Here is a 21488-nt window from a genome sequence, read left to right as displayed (position 1 = left end):
AATCCTCATCGCCTTTGCTTAATCACTGCCTAAGCCCCAGCACTAGGCTTGCCAGATGCTTTCAACAAAAATCCCGAACATGACAAAATTGGTTGAGCCAAAAAAAAAAAAAAGTTGCTGCACCTTTAAATGGCCCCACGCTCCTGCCCCACCGGATGCGGCAGGGGACAATTGTCCCTGCTGGGCTTCTGTCTGAGGGAAACAGGAAATATCGGACAGGGGGACCTGAATACCGAACTGTCCGGGCAAAAACCAGACACCTGGCATCCCTACCCAGCACCTCTGGGCTTTAAAAACTACGAACGTTTTTAAAAAATTGCTCGAGTTCCAGCACATCTTTCCTGGCCGATTAAGTAAGGCTCATCATGACCTTTCAAGAGGGCACCCACCTTCCCTCTGCCAGGTGGCACAGGAGAAAGAGCCCCGCCTCCTTCCAAAGCCCCGCCTCCTAGCTGCAGGGAAATCCACTGAGCATGCTCAGTAGGACCACCCTGGCTTTAAAAGGGAAGCTACAAGCTCAGAGGGCTCCAGAGAGAAGACGGCTCAGGGAAGGAAGGACAGTGCCTGCCGCTCCACAGCAAGGAAGCTCTGTTTTGTAGGGCCTGGCGTGTGTTTCCCGTAGCTTATACGTGCAGCCCCACGTCTCGGGGAGAAGCCGAAGGAAGGAGGCGAGATGGGAACGAGAAGAGCGATTGGAGACGACACAGCTGGCTTGGGCCCCTCCAGCGTGGAAACTGCTGTCCGGCTGGGGCTACTCGACGGGGGGAGGCCTTGTGGACTAGCTCCCCGTGGGCGCGCTGTTCTGGAACCCCAGGGACTAATTCTATTCCAGCCTGTGTCCTGGCTGAGAAAAGACCCTCCTTTCGGCACTCCCCGCGCCCACGTTTGCTGCTGGTAAGGATGGGGAAGGGCCCAAGGCCTGGGTCCAGCCCCTGAGTCTTGGGGCTCCCTCCCGGCATTGGGGAGCCCATGCTGGTGCTCCAGACCCCCACTATTCCCCCATGGGCCTGGAGCAGACACAATCTACTAGCCTGGCCCCCCTCGGCTCGGGTGTGGGAGGGGAGCGTGGGGAGGGGCTTTCCCCTCAGGCGGGGGACACGTCCGTGGGGGTTTGGTTTGGGGGTTTTTGCTTCTCGCTGGTGTGCGGCCACAGACTGATTTTTCAGTGGGCTGGCAGCCCCCTCCCCCCCCCGGCTGCTGGACAGGGCGTTCCCAGCTAATGCACCCATCCTGCAGAGTCACACCACCCGTCCTCTGGCCAGGCAGGCCTGCCGATGGGGGGAAGGGGACAACCGCCCTGGGGCCCAGCGTTTACACTGCAGTGGGACTCAATAGGGCCCCCCAGCTGTTGCTACAGGGGCATCCGGAGTCCTGGGCCCTTGGAATTGCCACCAGAGCGCCATGTGGCGCGTTCCAGGCAGCGCTGAGCACGGTGGGGGGCAGGCCATGGTCTGGGCGGGGCAGAGGGCTGGCTGCCTGGCCCTGCTCTCTCCACCCGAGGCCACTGTTGCCTCCACTAATTGTTTCCCTTTGTCTGACTCCTCCCTCCTGCGCCCCGAGCAGAGTGACCCTGCTGGCTAAGCGCGGGAGCATGGGAAGGGACGTTCCCGGCCGCAGTGTCGGAATGGGGCTGGGAAAAGGCAAAGTGAGCTGGGTCCAGGGCTCGCAGGGTCTGACTCTGTGGGGGGAAGGGGCTTGGTTCCCAGGGGTTCCACTCCCCGCCCCCCATTCCTCCTCCCCACAGCCGGGGCCAGCAGGCGAGTGAAGATGGCTGCCTGCAGTCGTGGGCCGAATTCTCAGCCGACACAAAGCAGATGAGCTGCACTGATCTCCGTGTGTCGGATCCGTCGGGTTACAGCTGCTGAGAATCTGGCCCCTGGCCTGTGGGGCTTGGATCTCCACAGGCCCTGGGACCAGCGACCAGCTGGAGCCCGGACCCAAGCCATGCCAGCCCAGCAAGCCCCTGTGCCGTGGGGAGTCTCGGGCTGCCATCTCCACCCGGCTCTGACCCGGGCCTCTGATTTCTGGCTACTGACTCCAACCACTAGGTGAGACTGCTCCATGCCCCGGTCACCTGGCACTGGCTCTGGGGGGGAGCCAGGTCTGAAGCAAAGCCCTGGTGCCCGCCAGCTCCTGACGGTGCAGGGGCAGGGCCTGCCGATGGGGGAGGGGAGGAGGGAGAGCATTGTTGGGGGGGAGGGGGAGAGAACCCACCCTGGCCCCTTCCAGCCTGCTACAGCTCCCAGGGGCTGGCCCAGCAGAGAGGAACCCCTCGCCTTCTCGGACCCCCCCCCCCTCGGCTCTGGGGGGCTGGAGACGGGCCCTAAGCCAAACCCCTTTTGGGAGGGGACCCAGGGTGCCAGGCTGGGGGGATGCAGGCTGGCCGGCAGGGCAGAGCACTCGGGGGGGGGGGGGGCCCTGGGGCGCTGGGGATAAGTGTGTGTGTGGGGGGGGGGAGTGTCATATGGGAGAGCAGGGGGAGCTCGTTGGGGGAGGAACACTGGGGTGGGGGGCGGCTGCAGGGCGAAAGCCCACGTTTGGCTTTGGTGGGCGCATTGACGCAGCGAATACGGCTTCCCTCCCTGGGTGGGTGGTTGTGGCCTTGTAGGGACCAGCAGGAAGGGAGATTTCACCCCTCCCCTCACCTGTCCTTGGAGTGTCTCTGTCTAGCTGCCCCCCACCCCCGGGCCCTCTGAGCTGCCAGCTCTCCCCTGCACTGAATGCAGGAGACGGCCATTAGTGTGGCTCTTTGGGGCGCCCGGGGTCCGGCAGGGGCAGGGTCCCTCCCAGAGGTCCCTCCGAGGGCCCGTTGTCTGCAGAGAGCTGGGGGGATCCTGCCTGGCCTCCACGGCTCGGCCACGCACGTCCCTCCAGAGCCCTTGTCCCTTGGTTAGTGCGTCTGTGAACACAGCTGTGTTCAAACCACACCTCGTTCAGCACCCCCTGCCCTGGAGGGGGAGAGGGCCCGGGCTGGGTGCGAGGGGCTCTCGGGGGGGACCCCGTCTCTGACACTTTGGCCCCCGGCAGCAGGAGGGTGGGAGCTGCCCTCCAACAAAGATCTCGGCCCAACCTGACGGACACAGAGCAGGGGAGACCCTGAGGTACGAGGGTTCCGATTCAGCGTTGTCCTTGCTGGACTTGGCGGCCGGGACGCGCTGCCAGGGGCTGGGTTGCCAGACAGTCTCACAAAACAGACCGAACAGGGCGGGGAAAAAACTGGTTGAGCAAACAAAAAATAACCCCAAAAAAAGAGTCACTGTGCCTTTAAATTCCCCCCCTCCGACTCCCACCACATGCGGCAGGGGAAGACTGTCCCGAGAGGCCTTCCAGTCGAGAAAAATAGAAAATATCGGACATTTTACAGGGCTGGTATTTTCTGGGGTTTTTTACCGGACAGAAGCCGCAAATACTGGACTGTTCGGATCAATATCGAACACCTGGCAACCCTAAAAACCTGGCTGCAGGGGTCACTCTGGCTTGGGGGTGAGCCGTGTACACGGTTAGGCTTTCTTCTCCCCGGTGAGCGGGAGCGTGGAATAGTGAATCACACGCCGACGCACCAGGCCCGGCAGGCACCTAGAGAGCCGGGGCTGAGTCCCTGCTTCCCCCCAGCCCGGGCGCTGTCCGTGGATTCACATCGCTTGTGGCACCGCGGCTCTCGAACGCTGCCGACAGACAAGCCCCAGCGCCCCCACCGCCGTCTGGGCGAAGAGACCAGTTCCGGCTGCTCGGGGCGCGGGCTAAAGACGCGCCCCCGGCCCTGGGAACATGGCCCTGCCCCTGTGGCCGCCTCCTGTCACGAGCCTGGTGCGCTGTGGTGCGTCGCAGCGTGCTCGGCGGCTCGACGCACCGCGTCTCGCTTTACGCCACAGGAGCATCTGGGCCTCGTGGCTGCAGAGACCAGCTTGGAAATGTGCCGCGGGGAAGCCTAAAGGCTCAGAACCCAGATGGGCGATAAAGAAAAGAAAGATCTGAATTTTATTTTTGAGGCTCTGAATTATGAGGCTGCCCTGTCACTGCCGTCGGGGCCATGGTGGGGGGCATAGGGTAACACCCCCCCTCCGCAGACCCTGCTCCTTCCCTTCACCCACTCCACCACTTCCCCAAGCCCTGCCCTCGCTCCTGCTCTGCCCGCTTACCTCCTGCCAGGAGCAACACAACCCAGGGGGCTTATGTGGCCTGGTGAAATGGCAGCAGGGCCCCTCCACTATTGACAAGCAGCCTGCTCTGTTCTGCCCTCCCAGCTTTCGGTGCTGGGAGGGAGACAAATTGTTCTCCTTGGTCTCTGAGGATAGAACAAGAAGCAAGGGGCTTAAACTGCAGTGAGGGAGGTTTAGGTTGGACATGAGGAAAAAGTTTCCCGCTGCCAGGGTGGTTAAACACTGGAATCAATTGCCCTGGGGGGTTGTGGAATCCTGGTCATTGGTGAGTTTGAAGAGCAGGTCGGACAGACATCCATCAGGGATGGTCTAACGCTCAGGCCGGGCTTGCAGGGGACTGGACTAGAAGCCCCCTCCAGATCCCTTCCTGGCCCTTGATTCAATGATCTAACGCTGCCCACCGTCCCTGGCGTCTCTCCGGCAGGGAGCGTGGGCTCTGGATTGGGCTGTGTCCGGCCAGCGAGCCCAGTGGGATGCCCGGGGGCGGCTCAGCCCTACACGATGGATTGCAGGAGCACCTCTGGGACGAGGCGCGGCACGAAGCTGCTGCAGAATTGGCGTCGGAAATGTAATTTTTTTTCCCAAGCAACTTTTTTTCAATGGAAAACTTTTGGTTTTAATGGGGGCGGGCGGAAGGGGGGAGGGAAAGACTTGTGGGGGAGGGAGGGTTCAGCACCACCGGGATGCAGTTTTGCAAGGGAAAGTCGTGCCGCGGGTGCTGGATATTGTCCTGGTTTCAGTATGATCTTAATCTCTGCCAGCAAGTGACCCCCCCATACATTATGCCTTGTTGGCAACACTCCCTCCCCACCCCCTTTTGTACCTGGCATCTGCCGCTGCCTTCAGTGCATGAGTGCTTTGAGGGGAACACGGCCCTGGCTGGCCGCCTTCCTGTTTGCACTGGAAATTGCAACCTGGGTCCAAGCCGGTAAGAGCCCGCTGCTTTGACGGATGGCACCTCGTGCTGCCAGGAAGATCGCAGCACATCATAAAGCTGGGCAGAGGCCCTGGGCGTTTAATGGCAGCGCTCAGCGGTGGCAGATGCCAGGCACCCAGAGGCTGTCCAGGGGACGTAACCGAATATGCTCCGTTTGCGTCAAGCACACGTAGACGCTGCCACGAGGCACAAGGTGCCATGACCCCAGCAGTGGGAAATGACCTGTCCACGGGGCACTGGGCTGGCAGGCTGCCTCCCAAACAGCTTCTTTCCGTTGCTCCGTGCGCCGCAGCCCCACTGAGGACGGGGGGGGGAGGGCGTTCGCCGTCTTCCCAGAAGCTCATCAAATCCAGGCTCTTTGGGATCAAGCAAGCCTTCCCTCCTGCCACCCCAGCTCGCTCTTGGAATAGGTGGGAGACATCTGAGCCGGGTGCCGCTGTGGCGTGTAGCCTGGAGAAAGAGATCAGGGCCAGGCCATAACCAACACCTTACCATGCACCCAGAGGCCAATGGGCAGCCGGTGCAGATCACTGCGGGCTCCCAGTGAAATTCCCTGCTCAGCTGCACCAGCTTCAACCTCCAAATGGTTCTAAGATGCAGCATCGTGCACTAGTCTAACCAATGGTCCCTCGAATTTTTTCAATTTGCGTGCAGAATGAATTTTGTTATGTGCCCAGGGGCATGTGCAGATGTGCACCACACATGCTGCTGGCTCCATATGGATGTTGTGGGCACTCTACTAGTCAGCTGGCTGGCATTTGAATTTCTCCTGGGTGGCCGCCCAAGTGCTCAGCTCTCAGGGAACACTAAGTCCGACCCCTGACCAAGGCCGGGATGACGGTGGCCGGGGCTGCAGCCAAAAGCTGAGGTCGCAGCCTCCCAGCCTGAGGCAGAGGGGGAAAGCTGCCTGGGTCACTGCTGTGATGTGAGCTGTACACAGCAACTGGGAGGGCTAGGAGATTCACCGTGGTGACCGATGGAGGCCACATTCCCTCAGTCACTATTACTTCTGCCATCTCCAGCAGCTTCCCAACACACTCGCGTCCCCTCTGTCTTCAGCTTCCTCGTTCTCAGCCGAGCCCCAGTCTCAATGGGACGCCGGCTGAACAGCATCGTCCGAGCCACTCCCGACTGCACGTCCGCATCACCAACCTCTTGAATGCTTCCTACGCGATTAATTCTGCTCAGTCCACGCTGCGTGAGCAGGCCGGAGACAGAACCTTCCGCTCTGCCCATAGCAGGGAATCTTCACCCAACCAGCTTGCTCTCCTCTTGTCCTTTGCACTGTCTCGCTGGCTGACCATCTGTGGGCAAAGAGTGTGATTGCCAGCTGCCTGTGAAAGCTGAACCCCGTATTGCCCTCGCATGGCAGCACAAACAGCCTGAGCCTCCCCAAATCCCCGGACACACCCGGCACCGCCCAGTCACGCCACAACATACACGTCACTCAAAAGAAGGGAAATGAAAAAGCAAACTCCTTCGCTTGTTCTGCTTCTGATTCCAGGGGAAGAGAGCGCCCTGAAAGGAGGCAGCCCAGAGTCAGGAAGGCAGATCCGAGTGGGCCACGAGCAGCCTCTAAAATCTGACCTCAACCAAACATAATTCATTTAGTGCCTCGCTCATCCTGCTGCAGCCCACATCTTGCCAAAGTTTTGATGAATGACCGTGATTTTTTGAAATGCTTCCCCGTCGGCCAATACAACGGACTCTTCCTTCCCCGTTTCTGGCTTTGACTTTGATGCACCCACGCCAGCAAATGGGCAAAAGTTTTGGGCGGAACCAGACATCAAACCAAACAGTTTTGGTTCCCTGCTGCTGCCACGCCGCCCCTGTTCTGAACTCTTTCACACCAGAGATGACTGAGCGGTGCTTTAGTTTTCCCCAGCAGTGTCTGTTTCTAGCTTTGCTGTGATTTTAAAAATCATATTCCCTCGTAGGCTCCACCTCAGGCCTGACATGGCAGCTTAAGAAAGCTGAAAAGTGACATCACAGCCAAGCTGTTTTTCGCTATTTACGCTCTGTGTTCACTTTTGGCATGTCTCCCAGTCAGGTCAATAGGTGAACTGAGTTTAGTCAGTTTCACCTTGTCAGTTTCAGCTCGGGACTCCGGCACTAGCAAAAAGCTGTGGGGTTGGGCTTGTTCACCTGGCAGGGGAAGGTTTATTTGAGCCGGTCCTGAGCCTCTCGTTCCCCTACGCTTTGGTACTGGGGTGCTGATCTGATCCTGGGTAAACACAGCGCAGCAACTGCCTGGGGGCCGCACGCTCTCCAGCGTACCACTGTGCTATTGTACCTTATGCTGGGGAAGGGATTTCGTGAGCTAAGCCGCAGGCCTGAAATACCTAAATGCCTGACAAGCTCCGCCTCAAACCCCCAAAGTCTCCACTGAGCCCTTGCTCTTCCCAAGGTAGAAAACCATGACTAATGAACCCTAGTGTCAGCTGAGACCTGTTGCGTGGCGCCCTTGGTCACCATAGGCTGTTTGGAATGGCTGCTGCACTCCACCCCAGAGACGGCTGCATTTCAGCAGCCCTTGGAAAGCTCGGTGGAAGCCCAGAGGTGAGCCGCATTATCATGGGAACACATCATCCGTGCTCCCTGTAAGCCGAGCGCTTGGGTGGGTGCTCAGGAGAGATTCCAGCGGATCAGCAGCATGCCCACCGCGAGGTTTGTGTGTCTACTGGTGGGTACATTTGCACAGTGCACAAAATTTATTCCGCACATGGGTGGAACAAATCCGCACAGAGGGAACAATGCTCATAATGCTCCTGGGCCACAGGCTTCTTCCCCTGGGGTCAGTGACAGCTGGGGGTGGGGGTCTCTATTTTAGGGACACGTTTCTTCTCTTCCTACGTCACTTTTAGCAGGCAACAGCCAGCGGCCTCCCCTCCCCCTAGTTCATTGATCCCTCTCATCCATCATGGACGTGTCTGTGGGCCCCGCTAGCATCATCCTCCATTCCCACATGGGAGCCGTTCAGCCCGCTGTTGGCTCACAGCACTTTGAGGGCCTCGGTGGTTTTATGATGGCGATGGAGGGTCTCCTGGCTAAAGGGTGGGACGGGTGCAGGACGTCTGCGTTCTATTCCCAACTCTGTTGTCAGACCGTAGTCACGTCCCGCGCTGCCCCGTGCCTCGGTTTCCCCATCTGTGAAATGGGGGTTCTGCTTCCAACCCGCCTCGCCTGGGCAAGGAGAAGCTCAGCAGGGTCTGGAAAGCAGCTGGATGGTGCTAGAGCAGCATTCACTATTGCGTGTGATCGGCCTGCTGGCACCCTGGAGTACAGCGTCTAGCGCCTCCTGGCAGAAATCCGCCCACCCTCCCATGGCTGCCAAGGAAGTCACTGCAGAGCTAAGGCCACCCCTGCCTCCATTGACCCCGGGGGGAGTGTTGCTTTGATCCCAATGGAAGCAGGACCGAGCCCTTAGGTTGCTACTGAACGCAGTGCCTGGCCGGCTGCTGCTGGGAGTGTAGGGAAGGAGCAGAAACAGACTCATGGATGGAAAATGCTCCTGGCTGCCTCCCCAATTCTCTGCTGCAGACACATGTCCGTGGCCCGCCACAGAGCTGGGCTCTCCTTGGGGATGTCACCAGAGAGGGTTTCAGTCCTAAGAACGGCCAGGCTGGGTCAGACCCAAGGTCCATCTAGCTCAGTGTCCTGCCTTATGCCAGTGGCCCATGCCAGGTGCCCCAGAGAGAGTGAACAGAACAGGGAATCCTCAAGTGATCCCTCCCGTCACCCATTCCCTGCTTCTGACAAACAGAAGCTAGGGACACCATTCCCGAACATGTTCTGGCTAATAGCCATTGAGAGACCGAACCTATGTATCTAATGCTTTTTTGAATCCTGTTCAAGTCCTAGTCCTCACAACATCCTCTGGCGAGGAGTTCCGCAGGTTGGCTGTGCGCTGTGTGAAGAAAAACTTCCTTTGGCGTGTTTTAAACCTGCTGCCTGTTCATTTCATTTGGTGACCCCTAGTTCTTATGTTATGGGAACAAGTAAATAACTGTTCCTTATTCACTTTTTCCACACCAGTCATGTTTTTATAGCCCTCGATCACATCCCCTCTTAGGCTCCTCTTTTCGAAGCTGAAAAGTCCCAGTCTTTTGACTCTCTCTTCACATGGCACCTGTTCCAAACCCCTCATCATTTTTGCTGCCCTTTTCTGAACCTTTTCCAATGCCAATGTATCTTTTTTGAGATGAAGTGACCATATCTGTACTCAGGATGTGGGAATATCATGGATTTATACAGAAGCCATAAGACGTTCTCTGTCATATTCTCTACCCCTTTTGTAATGATTCCTAACAGGTTGCAATGTGTTTGGAGGCAGGATAGGAGCAGTCGCGTCGTTGGTTAATGGGTGGGGGCCCAAGCCAGTTCTGTGTGGGTATGTCTACACTTTATTCCTCTCTCGCTCTTGAGGCTTGCAAATACAGACACTTGAAACTGCAAATGAAGCAGGGATTTAAATATCTCACACTTCATTTGCATAATTGCATTATGGCGCTATTTCGAGAAAGAAAACCGGGCTATTTCGAGATAAGCCCTTCCTTCGAAATAACCCTTAAACCTCTTTTTTTTTTTGAGGAGCAAGGGTTACTTCAAGGGAAGGGTTTTATCATGAAATAACCCCTTTTTTCTCTCGAAATAGCGCTATTTCAAAATAGCGCCATAACGTGATTATGCAAATGAAGCACGGGATATTTAAATCCCCGCTTCATTTGCAATTTTGGGTGTCTGCATTTGCATTCCTCTCGAGCGAGAGAGAGAGAGGAATGAAGTGTAGACTTACCCTTTGGTATTGTCAGGAGAAACCCCTAACTACGGAACCCTGTCCTTGTCTATGCCAACTCCACCTGGCAAAAGGACGACGTGGAGATAGCTAGATTAACTTGCTAGCGAGTGTGCCTGAGGCCGGCTGGCAGACAGACAGACAGTCTAGTCAGGGCTATAATGAAGTATTTGGTGACCACTGACTGCATCATTTGGCTAACGATGCTGAGCAGCCTGATCCTGTTTCATCCCCCCTCTTTAAATCTCCCCACCTCAGACTCTCCCGATGCGCTTTAGCTGCTGCCCAGGTTTTCAGGGAAGGGAGCTGCTGTTGCTTTTGTCACCACTCAGGGTACGGCTGTACCAGCGTGAGAGGTGTAATTTCCAGCACACCTGCACCGGCGCTGAGCAAATGTGCTAAAAATAGCCACAGCACTGCAGCTGTCCAGGAAGGAGCTAGCCCCTTCCACTCCTGAGTACGGGCCTAGGGGCTCGGCCAGGATTTGAGGTGGGGGGCTTGTCGGAGGCCCCAGCCCTGCTGCTGTTTTTAATGCACGCGTTGGCTCACAGCTAGCTTTGTACGCCTGCTGGTGCAGGAGTTCCACTGCAGACACATCCTCAGCCTGGCTGCAGCCCATCTGTGCATCTCCAAATACCGCCCCCCCACTTGAATGGTTTAACCCTCCCGATTCTCCCCTCTCCCCGGCAGGTCAGGGGATTCATCCCCATTTCACAGTCAGGCAAACCAAGGTCCCAGGCGAGCACATCTCACAGAGCCATTCCCCAGCCCTACACAAACTCCACCCCACTGCACCGGGGCTTTAGCTTCTGCAGATGTGACCAATTTGTGCCCAGGCTGATCGGCTCTCCCCGTTCTTGGCCTTTGATCTCCTGGGCTCCCCCGGCGGATGGGAAAGCAGGTCTCCCGCGTCCCTGGGACTCTGAGAGGCACTGGCCCGGCCTTGCCAGGAGCTTGTTCTGGCGTCAGGAACGTGACTCAGGCTGGTGGGATCTTCAGTGGGTCCCTCATCTCTCAGCGTTTACAGCGGAGGAGGCTCCGGCCACTCAGGCACTTGTCAGGGGTTGGAATCGAACAGGGGGGAAATGATGAGCACGGTGACTTCCAAAGAGACAGGGTCGGCCAGCTCTGCCCTGGCAATATGGCTCCCACGGAGACAGGGTCACCCGGCCCCGCCCCAGCAACGTGGCTCCCAGGGAGACAGGGTCACCCGGCTCTGCCAGGCCCTGGCAAGGTGATTCCCCGAGCAGATGGGGCTGGTCCCACCCACGGAAGCCCACGGCTGCTCGCTGTGCTGCCCTTAAGCTCTGCCGACACGGAGGATCTCATCTGGGACCAGCTCCGTGGATCCCCCAGGCAGGAGCTTGGCCCAGGGAGGGAGACGGCTCTGAGCAGGGACCAGGGCGTCTCAGCGCCAGCTGGCTCAGCCTAGCGGGAAGCAAGGCCCTCGCGCTGGCCAGGGGCAGACTCCCTCTTGCCTCCCCGGCTCTCGTCCTCAGGCCGGGTCTCAGCGGTGGGGAAGGGATGGACCCAGTGCAGGCTCCGGCCAGCGCATGGAGACTGCGTCTCTAGAGACAGCCAGCTGGCAGGCTCGCCCACCTGCTCTCCGGCAGCTGCCTCTTTCCATCACAGCCCCATCACTAGGGCCCTCAGAGCGGCTGTCGCCCCCACGGCGGCGTCAGGAGCAGCGCTGGCGGCCGGCGGGGGCAGAAGAATGGGATGGGGAGAGTGGGGATTAAAGCAGCTGTTGTCTCCTGCCGACGGATGTGGGGAGGGGAATCTCTCACACCCCCTGTGCCCTGCAGCGTTAACTCACCGGTGCCTTTCTCACTGAGCCACGCGGGCCCCCATGGCCAGTGTCTGCAGCTGCTGCATGTACATGGCAGCCTGGGCTGAGCAGGAGAAGAGGCCAACAGCTGCAGCAGCGAGAACAACTCATCGCCTGGCCTGGCAGTACCTTCCTGGGGGCTCTGACCACGCTGCAGTGCTGAAAAGGGAGCTGCTAAGGCCAGACGGGAGGCTGAAGAGGGATTGTAGGAAAGGCCGGAGGAAGGTGGCAGCAGGAAATTAGGTTGGCAAAAATAACGAGCCCAACATTTTGTGTGTGATGAAAGGGAACTAGGTCCCCCAAGGCAGGGAAAACAGTGCCACAAGCTGTTCAATGAAACGCAAGCTGCAGCCGGTATGGGGAAGCCTCAAAGGCCATGGAGCTCTGTAGACTCAGTCGAAGAAACACTGAACGAGGTGACACATGGAACGGCAGCGGGGGGAGAGGAGATAACTCTCGCTGTGATCAAGGCAGTTGGAGAGCCTGGAGCCCAGGAATTATTAAGAAGGGGAGAGAAAATAAGACCCAGAATATCTTACTGCCCCTGTATAAAACTATGGGACGCCCACATCTGGAATACTGTGTACAGATGTGGTCTCCTCACCTCAAAAAAGATATTTTGGCCTTGGAAAGGGTTCAGAAAAGGGCAACTGAAATGATGAGGGGTTTGGAACGGGTCCCATATGAAGAGAGGTTAAAGCGACTGGGACTTTTCAGTTTAGAAAAGAGGAGACTGAGGGGGGATAGGATAGAGGTCTATAAAATCATGAGTGGTGTGGAGAGGGCCGATAAAGAAAAGTTATTTATTAGTTCCCATAATAGAAGAACTAGAGAACACCAAATGAAATTAATGGGGAGCAGTTTTAAAACTAATAAAACGAGCTTGGGACCCTCAGTGATAAACAGGCTGGGGAGGGCGTGTTTGAGGTGGGCTGGCCATTAGATAAGAATGGGAGAAGAATGGCCAGCAAGGAAAACCAAGCAGGAAGACGGAAGCAAGAAAGGACCCAGACGATGGAGGGTACAATGGAAAGACACTGTTGACCTATTAGTGCTCACACCAGGGCTGAGCTCAGCGTAACAGTAGCTCTCAGCGGTATAACATTTTTCACGCTCCTAAGTGATGGAGCTAGATTGACCTATTTTTTAAGCATAGACCAGACCTAACTCAGATAGATTTTCATTCAGCCCCAGGAACAGAACTCAGTACCTTGTGTTCAATGAGACAGAGGCCCCACCATAGGAGCGAAAGGGAAATCTCCATTCACACTAGCACTGGTTTCAGGGACTATAATGGGCCTTAGGACAACATGCTCTCTCTTTCACACACCCACACATATTGGTTGCCATTCCAGAGAGCTGTGTGGTGCACACAAACACTACATGGCAGCTTGCAATTTCCAAATTCTCTGGTACTCTAGCAGTGCCCGTGGGCTCTGCTCATTGGGTGGGGAACAGCCAATGGCTACACGCCTTGAATGACCTATAAATTCAGGCCACGGAGGCCTTTTCCTTTTTTTTCAAAATGGCTGCCATCGAGACACTTTGCTAGCTCAAAAGGCTGAGGGTACAAAGTAAGTCAGTCATTTTAAAGTGGAAATCTCCAGGTCCTGAAATAAATTGTGTGTGAGAGAGAAACTCACACATCTTCTATTTTGCCACGGTCCACGCCCATGTGGAATCCAGTCCGTTCTGTCTTGGTATCTATAGTTTACTCCACTCCTTCGGTCTAGAATTTAAAATCGCACCACAACCCTAGCCCAAAATTCTGAGCTCATTATGGGTACCTCAGTCCCGTTAGTATGAGATATGATGGGCCAAAGCAGGGGAGGAAACACAGAACTGGGGTCGTGGCAGAGACCTAAAAGAGGGAAGCTGTTTTCTCCAGTATTTTGTGGCTGCTGGGAAGTTCTGAGCACTTTCCAGTCTCTGCTTTTGTCTCTCTGAGCTGGGAGCTACAAAATCTTTGCTTCAGAGGGGGTAGCCAAGTTAATCTATAACTGGAAAAACTTAAAAACAACCAACAGTCCTGCAGCACCGTAGAGACTAACAAAACATGGAGAGGGTATCACGGGCTTTCATGGGCACAGCCCACTTCTTCAGATGAGTGGTGTTATGTAACATCTTTGCTGTTTGATTTAAAAAACAAACAAAACAACTCCTCTGTATTATGCAGGTCAGACGAGGTGTCTGCAAAGTCCTTTCTGGCCTTGGGATCTGTGAAACGAGTGAATGGCTAAATCTCAGCAAATGTGCTTTGAATTTACCTCTCAAACAAATTCCTTTCAGGTCTGCCTTGTGCCAGATCAGCTGTGTCTCCCAGGCCGGTGAGTCGGCTGAGTAAGGCGCTTCCCTGCCAAGGGTAAGTCTTGAGGATTTTCCCCAAACCTACTAGTCAGCAGTTCTCTAAGGCGTTTCCTTTCAATAGCCATACGGTGACACAATGGGTAAGAAGCTGATCCCAGATTTGCACGTGACTGTCTCTGTGAGCTGGGATAAGTCGTTTCACCCAGCTGTGGGGTGGGTGCAGGGTGCTAAGAATGGACCTGTCAATGCAAGTACAGTGTTTTGAAGATGTAGGAGCCGGGTGACAGGATCATGTCTGCATCACTCCCTTCTCCCACAGGCTCCCTCTCGGCGGTGCTCAGGCGTGTACACTCTGTCTCTCTAGGAGCTGCAGCTACACGTTCTAAGTCTTGGCACCGCCGCAGCGAGCGGGGGGTCTCTGTGGAGGCCTGTGCCGCTGAGGTTGAAGGTTGAGAGTTCTCTTCCGGGGTGCTACGCGGAGGCAGGGCAGCAGAGCGGCTGTCTGGCCATGCAGGCAGCAGGTGCTGGTTTGGTCTGTCTTACACTAGTGTACGGTACTAGCAGCTTTACCTGCCGTTGCTTGGATCTGTAACTCAATGAAGCTTTTTTTAAACTTAATTTAAGTTTTGGAAATGAACCATGTGTGCCATTATTGGATTGAAACTACGGTGATTTCAAAACTTTTTCTGGGTTTCTCTTTTCTGTCTACTTCATGTATGTATTTTGAGTTTTCTATTTAATCTGAGGGCCGTACGCAGGAATTTCAGGGTGTGTGTGTGTGTGCTTTTTTAGTAAACGTGGACCACAAGGGTGTGAATGCACCCCCTCTGATCCCCCAAGTAAGCAGGGAAATCAGCCCCAGCCTTCCCCTGGCTGGTCACAACATGGGGGAGGGAGCTTTGAGCAGCAAGTTGCTCCTGCCTTCCCGTCACCAGCCGGAGCATGCTTACTTGGGAGGCCATGGGGGGTGCTTTCACGCCCTTCGCGCACACCCCTGCATATGGGCCTGACTCTACTACATATTTTACAGCAGGGGCGGGGAACCTTTTTTGGGTCAGGGGCCGCTGACCCACAGAAAAATCAGTCGGGGCCCACACACACGTGAGAAGCAACCCCACCCCCACCCCACAAAAAAAATCCATTGACATTGTCCCTGACTGAAAAGGAGAAAGACACTCCCTACATTCCCCTCACACACTAGAGCCTGGGGGGGCCCAGGCTAGTCGATTTTGTGCGCTCCAGCCCTGCAGTGGGGGAAAGGGAGATGGAGCATCCAGACCCGGGGCCTGAGGTTCCTCACTCGTTTTAGAGAGTTTATCTCTTTGATCAAGAACTCTCCTCCTCCATAGTAAGAGCCATTCCAGGGACATCCTGTTTTCCTGGCACCACCAAACCCTTACGTTGCTTTAAGTTATGATGAGAGGAAGCTGCATACGGAATTGGGTGGTCCTAGCTCTCACCCTTTAGGAGGCGTTCTGGATCAGACAGACAGACAGACAAATGTTCTAGAATATGTAATAGATCACAGAATGCCATTTGGAAAGTAGAAACTACCTAAGACTGGATTAAAATGTCAGGGGATATCGCAAGAGGAGCGGATGGATCCGTTCTGGTGTAGCCATTAAAGCTTTGCTTTGGAGTTGTTTAATCATTTGACTTAGGCTTGGCAGAATTCCAGCTTAATTTTTTGTATATAATTTCAGTGGATAATATCAATGTTTACTTCTTTAAGGATTGGTTTTTTATTTTATTAATTTCAATGGTCAGCTGTGCAAAATTTCAGGTGTTCAGCATTTGTTGATATTTCTGTCTAATTAAAGGTTGCAGGACATGAAGGGCAGGTTGGCCAATAATCGTTTAATGACAGTCGATGTGGAGATTCAGAAAGGGGAGAGCGTTATACCCTGTTAAAATACGAACTGTTGACGTCACACATCACATATACAAAGTAAATATCCTGACATCAAATCCTAATAAGATCTCAAGCAGCATCTTTCTTACTTTGCCTACTAGTAAATGATGATATTTTTCTAGGGAAATGTTTTTGGGGGGATTGTGCACGTACAGTGAAATTGACGTTTATTGGCATGTATAGGTAAAAACTGACTCTTCTCAGCCTAATTATACCTTGTACATGTCCCGCTCCTTTTGACCCAAGTATCACAAAGCTCTTAGCAGATAGTAAAGTCCCACAATTTGTTGGGAGGTGAGAATTCTCTCCCTCTCTCAGATCAGACACTGAGTTTACTCCGATTATAAACACTCTTGGGGAGGGACTGCCTTTTATGCTGTGTTTGTACAGCGCCCAGCACAATGGCGTTCTGGACAGGGACTGGGGCTCCTACAAGCTACCACAATACAAATCACAAATAGTCGGGGAATTCGGAATACAGAACCCAGCAGTGCTGGCTGCCGGAACTTACTGCTCTAACCCTTAGATCATGCTGCCCCTCAGTTTGACTCTGTTTTACATAGAGGCAAAATAAGTGTGCAGTGGTGTTGCATTCTCTGTGGGGCTTGCATCCCAGCGGAGAAGAAGTCTTTTCCACTACACCGGTTCGTGAGACCTTTTGCTTGTAAGCGCTCCTCAGCTCTGCTTTACGTTGTGCCTCGGCTACCGTTTTCCCAGGGTGCTGGCAGGAAAAGAGAGGGTTGGCAGGAAACCTGACATGGCATGTTGTTTTATTGATGGGTTACTTTGTCGTGATGGGGCTTGGGGGGAGGGCGGGTTAGAAACAGAGCATCAATAAACGGCTCGCGTTGTGGACGGAGAGAGACGGATTAGGAGCCGGGTGAAAACGTGTCAGAATGCAGAAAGAAAAATGAGCCGCCGGCTGAGCCAAATTGGTGTCCGATGAAGGCTGCAAGGCCTGGTATAAGCAAAGCACTTGGGCCTGGTGACACTGATCGAGAGAGACTGATGAAAAACAGCTGGATCTGGTTGCAAACATCTGGGGAACCAGGGCTGGTGTGAGGGAGAAATCTAATAACTACAGTGGCTCTGGCTGCTACTTCTCTGTGTTTTACTTTGTGGCTTTGATAAGTCGTCATCAGGCGTTTAATTAAAAAGATAAGAACATAAGAACGGCCATACTGGATTGGAACAAAAGTCCATCCAGCCCAATATCCTGTCTCCCAACAGTGGCCAATGCCAGGTGCCCCAGAGGGACTGAACAGAACAGGGAATCCATCCCCCGTCGCCCATTCCCAGGTTCTGACAAACAGAAACTAGGGACACCATTCCTGTCCATCCTGGCTTATTGCCATGGATGGGCCTAATCTCCATCTAGCTCTTTTTTGAACCTTTAAAGACTTCACAACTTCCTTTGGCAAGGAGTTCCGCAGGTTGGCTGTGCGCTTCATGAAGAAAAACTTCCTTTCATTTGTTTTAAGCCTGCTACCTATTAATTTCATTTGGTGACCCCTAGTTCTTGTGTTATGAGAACAAATGAATAACCTTTCTTTCTTTACTTTCTCCATGCCAGCCATGATTTTATAGACCTCTGTTATATCCCCCTTAGTCCCCTCTTTTCTAAGCTGAAAAGTCCCGGTCTTATTTAGCTCCCCTCATACAGCAGCTGTTCCAAACCCCTAATCATTTTGTTGCCCTTTTCTGAACCTTATCTTTTTTGAGATGAGGCGACCACATCGCTACACAATACACAAGACGTGGGTATACCATGAATTTATACAGAGGCAATAAGATATTCTCTCTCTTATTATCTATCCCTTTTTAAATGATTCCTAACATGTTGCAATTTGTGTGCAGGCAGGATTGGAGCAGTCACTTCTTTAGTTAGCGGGGATGTAAGTGTAGTTCTAAGAGACTCTCCCTTTTCCCCTCAATTTGGATTACATGTAAAACTTTGGAGCATTGCGGACAAAGGTAACTTCCTGAAGCTAGTGCCTGAGAAACCGCGCAATTGACGCAGGATTGGTGAAATGCAATTGACGTGGGGCTGGCGGAGTCCAGTCCAGCTCTGAAGCCCAAGCTGATTCAAGTCGGTATAAACCAGATGGGCTGGTGCCGGGAAGGGCATTTTCTTTCTCTGAGCATCTCCAGACTTCGGAACTCACTTCTTCCTCCTACTCCAAAATAACTGGTGTGTGATCATTTCTGATCGGTTTTTTTCAGGTGTTTGAAAATGGGCAGGGGAGGGGATATCATAAGGGTGGAATTGTTGGAAAAGGAGACGAATGTCTGGGTTTCAAGTTGTCTAACTGGTACTGAAATGATCATTAGGGGCGTGTCTAGACTACAGGGTTTTTTTGGGGGGGTTTTTTAAGTGGCCTTTTTTCGAAAAAACTTCCCTTGCGTCTAGACTGCTGCCGTGTTCTTTCGAAAGTAAATCGAAAGAACGCGGCAATTTTTTCGACCGCGGAAAACCTCATTTTACGAGGAAGAACGCCTTTTTTCAAAAGTGCTCTTTCGAAAAAAGGCGTTCTGTAATGCAAACTGTGCTTTTTCGAAAGAGCATCCACACGGCCTGGGTGCTCTCTTTCGAAAAAGCGGCTCGCTTTTTTGAAAGTACAGGTTGTCGTCTAGACGCTCTTTTTCGAAAGAGGCTCTCCAAAAGTATCTTTCGAAAAAGCCTCTTTCGAAAGAGGTTTGCCGTCTAGACGTAGCCTATCTGTATTGCTGCCTGGGGATGTACTTTTAATCTATGGCAAAGGGAATCTGGATAGAAGCCCTTTCACAGCCTTTGAGTGAGTCTAAATAAATCCTTGTTTCTTAAACTGTATTCTGCGGAGAACTCACAAGTGTGCCGCAGGAACTGCTTAGACGCAGCGGGTGGTGCGAAGAGGCGAGCGAGTGGTGACACAGCAGGAAATGAAGCGGGCTACCCACGTTCCTCATATGCTTCTGTGCCCGGCTTGCCACCACCTGGGAAAACTCCGCACCTTGGCTGCGCCCTTGTCAGAAGGAAGGAGTGTTGCAGGCCCAGCAGCAGGGCCGGCTCTAATTAGCTATCTCTGATGCTCGTCTGGGGATCCTGCCTGCCAGGGGACAGAACTGCCCTAAAGCTGCCACCCCGACCGGATCTTTGCACCGCTGCCTTTAACCCTCGCTTGTTACCCAGGACAGCTGAGGGAGGCCAGCACCTTCCACCGTCTCGCACAGACAGGGCCCTTCCCTTCAGTATTCTGTGTCAAAAATAACAGAGCCAGGGGCTAGAACTATTGAAGGACAAAACATTAAGCAGTGAGAGACCCACTGTGAATTGGGGGGCAGTGTAAGGCCCTCAGTGCCCCTAATGCTGGTGTGACTGCTATGGCTGCTGTCAGTCAGCTGCTTGACATTAACCCGTGCTTGATAAGGTGTTGCATTTATAATTTCCACCAATATGAGTAAACAGAGTAAATTACATTTCCCTATTGAAAAGGCAGAAATCTAGAAGGCTTCACAGGGCAGTGAGCAAATATTGTTGTTGTCAGTAAAAGTGTTGTATGGTGTTCAAGGGGCAAGCTTTTTTTTTTCCCCCCTCAACAAAAAATCCTTGGTATTCCTCATAAAAAAAATGATTGTTTGGTGTTCCTCGGTCTTCAAAAGTTTAAGAAACACTGAACTAAACAGTCAGCATAAGGGTGGGGAAAAGACGTTAGATGTAAATCTGATTTCAGTGTCAATCTAGAGCAGGGGTTCTCAAACTTTGTGATACTCTAAGTTGCTCACGACCCCCCTCTAAGTTGCTCGCAACCCCCCAGGGGGTCGGGACCCACAGTCTGAGAAACGCAGACCTAGAGGATAATGTTTGCAGCCCCAGGATGGAATCTTTCCATTCATTTCTAGTCCCTGTCAGTTGTATCGAGTCCTACCATCGTTGGTGGTTTTCTTGAAGCCCCGACGTCTGGAAGCAGGTTATGGCCTGACGTTTTCGGCTTCTGTTAACAAATAAAAGGAAATGCCCAACAGTGACCCCTTGGCCCCTGCTTGTTAGGAGAATTGATGGCGAGTTGGGGTGGATGCAGGTATTACCGGGTGAAAGTCTGTGGCCTGTGTTATCTGAGAGGTAGGAATGTAACCGGGTGACCGTTAACTGGTGAGCATCACCTAGGTGATGCTAACAGGTAACTGGTTAACCAGTGGCCCAGCCAGGCTGGAGAAGGCTCCCTCTCCCCCGTCCAATGTGGGCAGGGGGGCTGCTCCAGACCAGCCAGGCCCACGGCGCCATGGGAGCCCAGTTAAGCAGGTAACTGATTACATGGGATTTTACATCGACTTGGTCTATGAAAATCAGGAACTGAAGGGAGCGCTTTGAAAGCTCCTCGGCAGGCCCCGCTCACGTAGCTCATACAATGCCCTTAACGTGCACGTCGATCCCCGGGGAAGTCGCCCGGCTTTGTTAGAAACGAAACGCCCCGCTGAAATGACGGGGAGCAGATTTAGATGTCACCCCCTTCAGCACTTACATCGTCCTCATCGATATGGGAGCCTGGCTCGGGGAGCTGTTTCGGGGAACCTCCTCGGCTCTTGGAAATGACAAGGGAATATTAATTAGCCAGGGTCTGGGTTGTGTCTCATAATGAATAAATCAAGAGCCTCGCCGCAGAAGATAAATCACTGTCTGGGAGAAAAAACCAGAAAATTCCCCAGATTGTTTAGTGCTTTGTACAGCACCTTTCAAAAGGCTTTGTGGATCTAGAAGGATCACTGCAGCTGCCTCTGGGGGTGGACACCACAGCTGCTTAACAGCTGATAGCCCCACAAATGTGTTCCTATTTAGATTAAGACCCTAGCTAGCGGCCCCAGTGGGGCTCAGGGCCCCACAGCTGTGCACTGACCCGACAATGATACGATCTCAAGGAGAAGCCTTCTCTTTCTGTGCTCCAGGTCCCCCAACGTCCATCTCCTAGCTGTTCAGTGTTTTGCTGTCCCATTCAGCATGCTTACTGGCACGTCTGCTCCCTTCTGGGCTACTGCGATTCCTGTCCTTTGATCCTCTTCTTCCCCCACTTTCCGTTCTGTTTTTCTCCCTCCTCCCTGTCTCTGTGTCACTCCTGTCTTCCTCCTGCATTTCCTCCCTTGCGGGCCTCTTCCCCGCCCGTTCCAACGGCTACACCGAATAGTGACTGTTCACATTGCATGTGTCTTCCTCAGACTTGAGTGTTAACGTTCCACCTGGGGTCTGGCCCATTCACACCTCCCAGAGTTGTGGTTTCAGGCTGCCTGCAGACTCAGGCAGACACAGCTGCGTCCACTGTGCTCTGATCACACGTTCCAGGTTTAACTTGGTGAGCTCAAGTGATCAGCAGTGGGATGGTTAACGAGCTGAGTTTTAAGTGATCGCCAGACAGTTGTTGCCAGGTCGATATCCCTTTAAGACGAATGGAAGAATTTCCCACTTCTTCCACCGGTGGCTCTAGAAACATGGAGCCCGGCCCGGCCCTACAGAATAGGGGCTGGGACTCTGTCCTGGAAAGCAGAGACTCTGAGAAGGGTTAAAGATTTTAGTCAGTGGT

The 21488-nt window shown here is 53.8% G+C and overlaps 1 protein-coding gene across 1 annotated transcript in view; it reads left to right on the top strand.

The window, feature by feature from the left end:
* The first annotated feature begins 13237 nt into the window (after positions 1-13237).
* SFXN2 (sideroflexin 2) overlaps positions 13238-21488 on the top strand; it is a 96520-nt gene continuing 88269 nt past the window's right edge. Inside the window, exons 1-2 of the mRNA XM_075935570.2 lie at positions 13238-13294; positions 14010-14082. The gene's annotated coding sequence lies outside the window, so the exon portion shown is untranslated. The remainder of the gene's footprint in view (positions 13295-14009; positions 14083-21488) is intronic.

Source organism: Pelodiscus sinensis, chromosome 8 (assembly GCF_052426305.1).
Source record: "Pelodiscus sinensis isolate ZL-2025 chromosome 8, ASM5242630v1, whole genome shotgun sequence".
In the NCBI taxonomy this organism is placed as follows: domain Eukaryota; kingdom Metazoa; phylum Chordata; order Testudines; family Trionychidae; genus Pelodiscus; species Pelodiscus sinensis.
This window is presented reverse-complemented; position numbering and strand designations above follow the sequence as displayed.